The following is a 10859-nucleotide window of genomic DNA, read 5'->3' as shown; positions in this document are numbered from 1 at the left end:
TTATTTACTGTGCAATGATTTATTCACTAGAATTGCCAGTAAAAGGACACATTCTGTAATTTTTTTATTTTTTGATCACGGCTGGAGACATGGCCACAATGCTTGACATGACACGGGTCTGATGTGGAAGATTCTAGAAGGTCCGATTAACACGAGGAATACATTAGAGACAGCTTAGTCAGCACGATCTGTGGAGACATTTTAGGAAATTTGGATTTTAATTTTCAAACTTATGAAATTATCTTTTAATTGTTTTAATTTCCAAGTATCTTAGAGATTTAGAAGCCTATAAATACCTTCCTTTAGGTAAGGCTTAGACATATTTATCTCTTCATCTTTGCTTTGCTTTGTTACTTTATTTTCGTTTTAATAAAAGTTTTTTTCTTTCATTTTTTGCTTTCTTTTTAGTTTACGCTTTTTAATTTTTTTCATCAAAACATGATAAGTATGGTTTCAATCAGGCTTAGCTAATTTTATTATTATCCTAGAGCTAGCGATGATTCAATTTCAAACTTGAGAATTGATAAACCACTTAATACCTTCGGGTTACATTCTTGATTTTCTATTTAATTAGTTTGACAATTGACCTTACTTTCAAAATCAACACTTTTATTCAAAAAGAGCTCGTTAGTCTAGATGTTGTTTTAATTTATAATCAAGAGGTGGGATCAACCTGTGGCATATTTAACCTTATGTGAACACACTTAGTAGTGGTCCGTTAAGGGAAATATAGATCTAATTTGATTCTTGACGAGACGACATAATCCAAGTCGGGTATTTCCAAAACTTAATTTGTTTGTTCTAACGACAATAGTTGTGGTTAGTTCACTCAAGGATCGACTTTTGAAGAGTTACTTGGGAATATTAGTTATTAAAGAGAAAGGCAATTTACAATGGGTTGGGCCTTGTAGATTGTAATTGACACGAATCCCGTGGGAAAAATCTATTTCGATGATCAACGGAATTGAAACAAAGCTAGTCGAGGTGATTTTATCATTATTAGTTTTAATCTTAATTTATTCTCCCTTTATCTCAATTTTAATTCTTTAATTCTCTACTTATTATTTTTTACTATTCACTTTATTCACGCCATCCCCCTTTTACTTATTCCTATTGCAACTGCCTGGTTTAAGATCGACATAAAATTACATCAAAAATTACTAAGTCCATGTGGATCGACCCTCTTTCACTATACTATTCTCAATTTTATTTATTTTATTTTGAAAATAATTTATTTTATTTTTAATGAGTAAAACGATTCTGATCAAAATTGGCGTCGTTGCCGAGGACATCAACAAATTACTGATTAAATTTTTGTTTTGATTTTATGACTAGGGGTAATCCGAGAGATCTAATTGAGCTTGACCCAGAGATTGAAGAAAAATCACGTAGAACCCATGGCCAGATGCTTAGACTAAAGAAGCAACAATGAGAACAAAGTGACCAACGATCAGATCTGGAATCCATATCCGAGACACCAATCAACGTCCACTCCCACGAAGAGTCTATACCCAATGCAACTCCAGTCAACAACTTCATGCCAAGAGAAGAAGAACCAATGGTGAATCAAACAATCAGAGAGTTATCTTCGGGTCCCGTCATTCAACAACCACTTCACATCGATTTTCCTTATAGAATGACTCCATTTAAACTAAAGACGGGATTAATCAATCTCCTTTCCTCTTATCACGACCTTCCTAGTGAGAGTCCGCCTAAACATGTCACGGAATTTCACATGGTTTGTAGTAGCATGAAGCCCTAGAGAGTTTCCGATGATCAAATAAAACTTAGAGCATTTTCTTTTTCCTTAGTTAGATCGGCTAAAAAATGGTTAATTTATTTATCGTATAATTTCATTACTACATGGGCTGATTTATCTCGTGTTTTCCTTGACAGGTTTTTCCCTGTGATGAAAGCGAGCGAATTTAGAAGAAGCATTTTGGGAATTCAACAAAATTAAGGAGATACCCTCTATAATTATTGGGAGAGATTTTAAAAATTATGCGCTAGCTGTCTGCAGCATGGTTTATCCGAACAGACACTCCTTCAATATCTTTATGAATGAATGCTTCCAGTAGATAAGAAAATAGTAGATACCGCTAGTGGCGGTGCTATCGTCAACATGACAACATAAGCTGCAATAACTTTAATTTCTACCATGGCTGCCAGTTCACAGCAATTCGGATCCTTGAGTGAACCCAGTCGATGGGTTCATGAAGAAAGTACTATTTCACTTGAGAATAAAACAAATTAACTGACATAGTTAATTCACTTGTTTTAGGAAATATTGGAGCCGCAAAAGTTTATGGAGTTTGTACGATGTCGGATCATCCGACGTATATTGCCCAATGTTGCAAGATGGATCCAGCGCACAAGTTAATATCGTAGGAAACTTTCGGAGGCCTCCCCAAAGTTCTTATACCCCTTACGACAACACCTTCAACTCGGGATGGAGAGACCATCCAAATCTGAGTTACATAAACAACCAAAGTATCAACCTAATTTATCAACCGAGACCTCCTCCGTTTCCTATCAAACGCCACAAACATCATACCTTGAAACAATTATAAAAGTATTAGCCTTGTCCATAGAGAAATTCCAAACTCAAACACAAACCCGCTTTCAAGAGATCGAAAAACAAATAAGCTAATTGGTTCAAATAGTTAGGCACCTAGAATCTTGAGACCGATTACCATCGCAAACTAAAACGAATTCGATGGAAAATGTCAGTGCAATTACTCTTCGAAGTGGTACCATCATCTCGCCTAAAACTCCAAAATAATCCAAGGAAAAAGGCACACCACCAAAGAAACAAGAAGATGAATCTTCATCTCCACCTATCTCAGATAATCACGCCTCAACTTCTTCTTTTTCTTCTCCTTACAAAGTCCCACCTCCTTTTTTCCTTCTAGATTAATGAAGCAAGACAAGAAAGCAGAGGAGAAATAAATTTTAAACATATTCCAAAAAGTGGAAATTAACATTTCACTTCTTGAGGTGATTCGGAAGGTGCCCAAATATGCCAAGATCCTCAAAGATCTTTGCACAAATCAAAGACGACTCACTAGAAATGAATAGGTGAACTTGAGCGAGAATGTTTTTGCAATTTTTCAATGACAACTTCCATCAAAGTATAAGGACAAAGGTATGTTCTCCATACCTTCTAAGATTGGCAATGTTTGAATTAAGTGTGCCATGTGCGACTTAGGCACATCCATCAACGTAATGTCTCTTTCCGTCTACAATTTTTTTTTTCCAATGAACCATTGAAAGAAACAAGGGTCACGGTTCAACTAGCCGATCGATCAATTATTCTCCCCGATTGAGTATTAGAAAATATTTTGGTGAAGGTAAATGATTTAATATTTCTTGCTGATTTTTATATAATTGACATGAAAAATGATCTTAGCAATATCATATCCAAAATTCTTCTCGGAATGGTATTTTAACTCTGGAGTTTGACAGTGAGGTTGTCAAATTTGATGTTTACAAATCTATGAAATACCCGGAAAAGTGGCGAGCCTTAATTTTATTGATCTTTTCGATCCTTTGGCAAATGAATTTGTGGAAACTAACTTATCTACCGATTTTTGTAGGGAATCAAGGGACTTCGTAGGAATAAGGGAGTTTGAAGAATTTTTTCCGATTAATTCTGATTCACATTTGGTTCCTTTCTGGTTCGCATTTGGTTCGTTTTAAATCTGAAATTCTTTCTTCTATTTTGCAGGTACCAAAAGTAGAGTCGAAATAATTATCAGAACATTTGAAGAACTCATCTTTAGGCAAAAATGATGCATTATCGGTCGTTGTTTCAGATAAGCTTCTAGAACTGAAAAAGACCCGAAGAAATACTTAGGAGATTGTTCAAAGTTACAAGGAAAAATTGAAGGATCTTGTCGATCATAGAAGTTCTCATTGGAAATTTCTTAGTTTGAGAAAACGCTTGTCGATCATAGAAGTTCTCATTGGAAATTTCGTAGTTCGAGAAAACGCATGAAATAGAAGAAGTGTCTCGAACAAATCTCGTAGTTTGAATCAAGTCGTCGAGATAAATGACGTTAAACGAAACACTTCATGGGAGCTAACCCATTTTCAATTTCATTTCTTTAGTTTTTTTTTTCAATTTTAACTTTTTCTTTAATTTCGTCAAGCATTTTATTTATGTTAGTTTTTACTTTTAATTTTTCAGGTACCCGATGTTTTAAATGAAACTTAATGAAAGTCGGATGTAGTGTTTTTGGTCGAATAGAGCTGAAATTATAGTATTTGGAGCAGCATTTTCACGAGCGGCAGAATGTTTTAAACACCCACCATTTTTTGGATTTCGGCGCATGTTAGCAAAGCCCTTTTACCACCCATGTGCACGTTAGCCTAGCCAAAATTCGAAATCCCAACAAAACATTAATGGTGCGTTTGGTTCACGGAATGTAAGATTACCAGTGGGAAAAAAGATTACAAGGGAATAGGATTACTGTGAATGTTGTATTTTGTGTTTGGTTGGTTTAGTAGGAATGTAAGATTACCATGTTTGGTTAAATGAATAAAAGATTATTGGAATGTATATTTGACTAAATTCTCCTTATTACATATTTGTTTTTTTAACAAGTCGGAAAATATTTATATATTTTCTTTAAAAAATTTAAATTCATAAAATTTATATATTTTTTTTTACAAAATTAAAAATATAAAAAGGTTTAATGAAAGGGTAAAATTTTATTTTAACCCCTAAACTTCATATAAAATTTTATTTTAACCCCTGAACTTTATATAAAATTTTATTTTAACCCCTGAACTTTATATAAAATTTTAATTATAGATTTTTTTTATAAATCTAAAATAGTTTAAGGATAAATTTGTAATTTAACCTTCGTAGAATTTTTACTATTCAATGACATAATAAGGATAAATTTGAAAGAAATTTTTTTAAGGGCATTTTAGTCCAAAACGTCGATAATCCAACAATATCTAAGGAAATGAAGGTAATGACATTCCCGGTAATATACCTCAAAAAATCTACTATTGATAATGTAAGATTACCGGGAATGACATTATCGGCCAACCAAACGAGAGAATGTGGATTTCATTCTTATAAAAATCTCACATTCCCCCAACCAACCCACCCTAATTGTCAGCCAATTTAACCCCTTTTTTTCCACTTCATCTTCCCCACGTGAATTCTATAAACCCTGGTCCTACCTCACTCATTTCAATCCTTTTTCATTTAGAACACCTATTAACCCACTTGATTATTTTAATCACAAAATCCTTTTCTTTATTTTATACCCTCCCGCCACTCATCTCCTACCTTTCTTTCTTCCTTTTATTTTCCAAACTCAGCCGTACGACTCCACGAACTCTACCCCCACCACAGCGCCATAGTCACTCGTTTTGTATCCCTTCACAAGGCCGATCCTTATTGCTTCATCATCCTTACTCAACCACCATGGTCTGAACGTGAAATCAAGGTACCGACGATTATATCTCTCTGGTTAACTGTGGATATCACTATCTGTCGTTCCAACAGACTCTTGGATTTCTGATTCATTGTTGATTGTCAACTCATCACAATTGATGTCGACTTCAATTCTCTCACAAAAGATACCCACTGCTGAAAATTATTCTTTTGATGAGGTAAATAGTGAAACACAATTTATTATGCCAATACTAATTTACTACCCAATTTGGTTTTGTAGGAAACTTTAACATCAGTAGGTTAGCCAAACATCCTGCTTTACAACAGTGGTATGACCAAACACTCATCACAGGAACAATTTGCCAATGAACATGGGGTGTTTTCTTTACCCTTTCTCTTGCACTTTCAATTTTGTTTTCGTATTCGAATAATATGATTTAAGTGAGAGGTAAATATTTCATGAGAATTTTACCTTGTCTTGTGATGTTGTTCGGTTGTTTGCATTGGTTTTATTTGACTGAAATTCTTCGCTTCCGTCTATTATCTTTAGTATGTTGTGTTTGCTTAAGTTCATGTGATTATTTTGAGTACGGATATTCATGATAGTTGAATTACATGAGTAGTGATTTAATAGACTCCATTGTGACTTTCCTTGATTTTATCGATTGAAATTTTGCCTATCTTGATGCATGAACACACTTTGGTGAGATTTTAAGCCTTGATGAGATGCTTCTTAATTTTTATGCATTCTTACCTAAGAAAAAGCCTACCCATTTCTTCTCCATTAGTGAAACTGTTTTGAGCCTATATCCGTTTCTTTGTTTTCACCTCCATCTAAAATCCGAGCCTTTTTGTTTTTCACTCTCTTTCACCCTTGTTGATACAAATAAATGAAACATGTGTGACCTTGTTCTACGAGGAAAAAAAGAAAAGAAAAAAATAATAGCATGCGAAAAAAAGAAGAATAAAAAAATAAAAAAAAAATAGAAACAAAAAATGAAAAAAATGTTATTTTATGTCTTTGATGTGAATATTTGGTCGTTTTATCTATCTTGTTTATGTTTCATTTATTTTGCTTTGCTCGTGGAATTGGTTGAATTATTTGAAGCATTCTTTGTCTCGATTATCAACCTCATTTTTAGCCTTTTTCCTACCTCCAACTAAGCCCTATTACACCTTTTTCAAAGGCCCAATGATATTTGCATTTTGTTTATGTTAAGAAGTTTAGATTTGATTATGCTACAAGCCTATGAAAAATTTTGTTTAGTTTCGACTTGGGCGTAATTGCACCCGAAACACATTGAGTGAATTGAGTGAACCTTGGTAAGGAATTGAGTTAGGTTGAATTTTGATTGATGCATGATTGAAAGTAAAAAAATTTTACTTAATCCTACTTATGTTTCTTCAACTGATTGATGGCTTTATTCATGTAGTTATTGTGAACTTAGCTTGTATAATTTACTTGGATATGAGACAAAGTGATAGGGAAGCGGTGGCAGATTAATGGACGTTGATCTTGTTGAAGAATCAAACCTAGAAAGCTTTAGACTAGATGAAGAACAAAGGGAATTAATAGGGGAAGGTGGCGGAAGCAGTTAGGGTCTTTTGGAGTTTCTTTTAAGTGTTGGAAACAAGGTAAGAAACAAGATTAGAACAAGATAAACGACATATAAAGAAATTGAAAATAAAGTATGATAACCAAGAAATCATATGAAGGTGAACAGTAAAGATGATGACGGTGTGGATGGATTTGTGGAAAATAGATAGATAAGTGTCTTATCAAACTCTTCTAATCGCAATAAAAAGGAAAAAACTCAATAATATGACTCTAACATGCCCTCCTAGTCGTGATAAAAAGGCGAATTGGAGTGTGAAGATTAATTTCTCTCACAAAAACTCGAAAGAACTCCAGGAGAATAAGTTTCGAATGCACAAGGCAATCAGCACTTGCAAAAATGAACTCTCGTTGTATTATTAATCAAAGAAATTTGTTTTACAAAGTTAAATGAAGCCTCCTTTATATAGATGATGAGTTCTAAAGGTCCTAAATAACTAATGAATAAAATGATAACAAACTAAATATGTTTTAACTCTAATTCCTATTAAAATAATAATAAACTAAGAATAATGCTTTAACCCAACCTTAAATCATAATAAAATAATAAATATAATCCTTAAGGTTAATGCATCATTATATATTAAATTATATTACAAATAATCAATAAAAATATTAAAAATTCGTAATATTTACAAAATCACGTATTAATACCATATAGGATGTTTTGCATGCAATGTCTTCACTAAAATGGTCATAAATTGAGTTCCTGATATTGGATTGATATAATTAAAGAATCAATGGAAAGATAAGATACAAAAGATCGTATCTCCATAAGACATGTTAACCAAATAAGATCAGGATCCCATTCAAAAAGTCGTCTCAAGTCTGCTGCTATTCTGATCTTCTTTTCCAAAGCTTGGAGGAGGGTCATTTGGAAGAGTTATTACGTCTTCCTTTGATGTGATAGTTGTGATGCATGTATCATCCTCCCTTTCTTCAAAAAGATTCAACCTCAAATATGAAACATTAAAGAGAGCAACATTAGAATCGTTTAATGATTCATTCTCATTATGTTTACCGATTAGATATGCTTTGAATCTTCTAGACTTTATTCTTCTAATAGGTTCGAGTTGAAACATTAGTCCAAAGAAGCATGTATTATCATTATGGACTCTGGTGCATGTATTATTCCCCCTCTCCTCAAAATGATTTGTCATCGAATTTGAAAATCCATGAGAAAAATCATTACAAGAAATTTCGATTGTTTCAACAAAATTATTTATCACTAAAAGTACTAAATTTGTCACAATATATTTATTCTAACCAACTTTATTTGTTACCATGTTTGTTAGAACAACCTTGTCATGTAAAGTATATTGTGACAAAATTGTGTTCGTTACCATTGTATAGTATTTATTGTAACAATGAGATTTCGTTACTATAATTAACTTATCACAATAAAATATTTGTCACAATCAATTAACTATTTTATCACGAGAAGTACATTTTATCATAACTAACTTATATTTAAACATCAAATATAAAGGGTTTTTGTGACGAAAATACATAAGGCAACAAAAATTATTGTCACAGTTGTTATTTCATCATTAAATGTAAGTTACAGAGACAAAATATTTGTTAAAATAAAATAATTATTTTATCGCAAAAAGTAAATTTCATCACAATTAACTTAAATTATAACATCAAACAAAAAAAGTTTTCATTAAAAAAAGACATATTACAACAAAATTTATTTTCTCGCCACTTTTATTTCGTCACTAAATATTTTTTATAACATTTTACTATGACTAAATAATTTGTTACAATTTGTTATTATGAAAGAATATTATCACAATTTTTTATAATAAGAATTTAATATTTATTATAAATTGTTATTTTTATTAAATAAATTTGTCACAACTTTTTATTTTGACAAAATATTGTGACGAAATAAATTTGACATAAGTTTTTACTTTGTTTAAATTTAATGTGTTATTGTGGCTAAATCATTTTGTTACAATTTGTTCTTGTGAAGGTATTACTTGTCACAATTTTTTTATTGTTTTCCGTAAATGATCTATCATGCGTCCAGGAGTAGCCACAACAATGTCAGGCATCAATCTCAAAGTTGTCTCTTGTGCCTATAGAGATGACATGAGATAAAAGAAGAAAATGTAAGCATATGAATGCAAATAATTAAACAAACAGTTGACATCAGCTTCCTAAAATAAACAAGTTTTTTTTTATAAAACAATCAAATATTTAAGAAAATGGAAAGGGTGATCAATGATTATAGTGTTTTTACAATAGTGGAGGAAGTTTCAACTGAGTTAAAGAAACAATTAAAAAAAGAGTGCTGAAAGGATCGGACATATAACTTTTTGTCTGTATATAAAATGAGTGCAAATCAGTATACTGAGCAAGTTTCTCTATCATACTGTGAACCCTGCAACAAATGAATGTAGAATAAGGTTTAAACCTCAACGAATCTCCAAAAATACACATGAACCATATTTTTAGTTTTCAACAAACTGAAGCATAAAAAGATCGAACAAACAGACTTAGAAATATTTCCAATAAACTAGTAAAATGCAAACACCAGTTCACTCGTTTATGATAACATAATTCCATTACAAAATATATATATTAGTTTACTTACACTATGCCAGAACAAAGAAAGCAAAATCCTGAATAAATCTGTGATAGAGAGCTGAAAATCTTCAAAAGATTTTATAGTACTTACTGAACGGCCAACTCTCTAGCAGGAGTAAGGATTAGCACTTGTATAGCTGAAACCCTTTTAGGACAGAATAACAGTCTTTCTAGTGTAGGTAAGGCATACGCAGCAGTCTGCATTATGGGATAATTAAAAGCTTTTCAATAAAAATCAAATCTTCAATTGCAAATAAATGGCACAGAAAGAGATGAAGATCAAAAGAAATATACCTTCCCAGAACCAGTAACTGCACTCCCACATATATCGCGTCCAATCAAGGCTAAGGGTATAAATGCAACCTATAGAACAAATTACCCAAAAACTCAATGATGAAAACTCAATTAATGAAGCGAGAATTATGGAATCAAGTAAAATAAAGACCTGAATAGGGGAAGGCTTGGTGTAACCCAATGTTTCACAAGCTCGAAGCAAAGGACGCGAGAGATTGAGCTCCATGAAAGAATTCGCGTGAAAGCAACAACCATCAACAAGGTATTCTAATTTTTTTTTGGTGTTCGATATGCTTGTTAAATTATTATTTCGTTCCTAGTTTACAATTTCGTTCTTTGTTTTTATGTAAATTCCATAATGTCTAAAAAAATAAATGTAAGTTAGGGATGTAAGGTTACCTTGCTGTGGTGTTCGTCGGGGTAATGAGGTCGTCAGAGATAGGGTAGTGGGTGTTGATTTGGGGTCGGAGAGCCACCGTGTATAGTGGTCGTTCCGTCGCTTGGTTCTCGGTCGAGGAGAGGAATTATAGTGGGTCTTATTGATGATTAAGGGTTGTTTTCTTGGCGTTCCTTACATCTTGTGAGTTATTCGGTCGGAGTAGAAATGGCCATCCATATCCGGTGGCCTAGAGTCAAGGGCTTCTGTTCATTGGTGAGGGTAGGGATGGCAAACGGGTACAGTTTTGTGGATTCCACACCGCACCCGCTCCAATTGGGGAGGGGATGGGTATAATTTTAGCGGGTAGTGGGCGGGTGTGGATTTAGAAAGTGATACCCGTCACGGGTAGTGGGCGGGTAATGGGTTTGAGACATTACCCACCCCGCATCCGCCCGCCCACTTTCTATTATATATGTAGGTAGTAGTGAATTTAAATTGGAGCGCTCTCAATTAGAGGAAATAGAGAATGATGATTGTAATACTGGAGTATCAGATGTCACAAG

General features: G+C 33.1%; 1 long non-coding RNA gene across 1 annotated transcript; it reads right to left on the bottom strand.

The window, feature by feature from the left end:
- Window positions 1–9370: 9370 nt before the first annotated feature.
- Window positions 9371–9982, bottom strand: LOC120152737. Its single transcript, XR_005518717.1, has 3 exons — window positions 9918–9982; window positions 9715–9821; window positions 9371–9417 (listed from the first exon to the last, which is right to left on the bottom strand). It is a non-coding gene; the product is annotated as an uncharacterized LOC120152737 (long non-coding RNA).
- Between the last annotated feature and the right edge of the window lie 877 nt (window positions 9983–10859).

The sequence above is a fragment of the Hibiscus syriacus genome, unplaced genomic scaffold, assembly GCF_006381635.1.
Source record: "Hibiscus syriacus cultivar Baekdansim isolate YM2019G1 unplaced genomic scaffold, ASM638163v2 tig00111095_pilon, whole genome shotgun sequence".
NCBI classification, from domain to species: domain Eukaryota; kingdom Viridiplantae; phylum Streptophyta; class Magnoliopsida; order Malvales; family Malvaceae; genus Hibiscus; species Hibiscus syriacus.
Note: the sequence above shows the minus strand (reverse complement) of the source record. Positions and strands in the feature narration are given on the sequence as shown.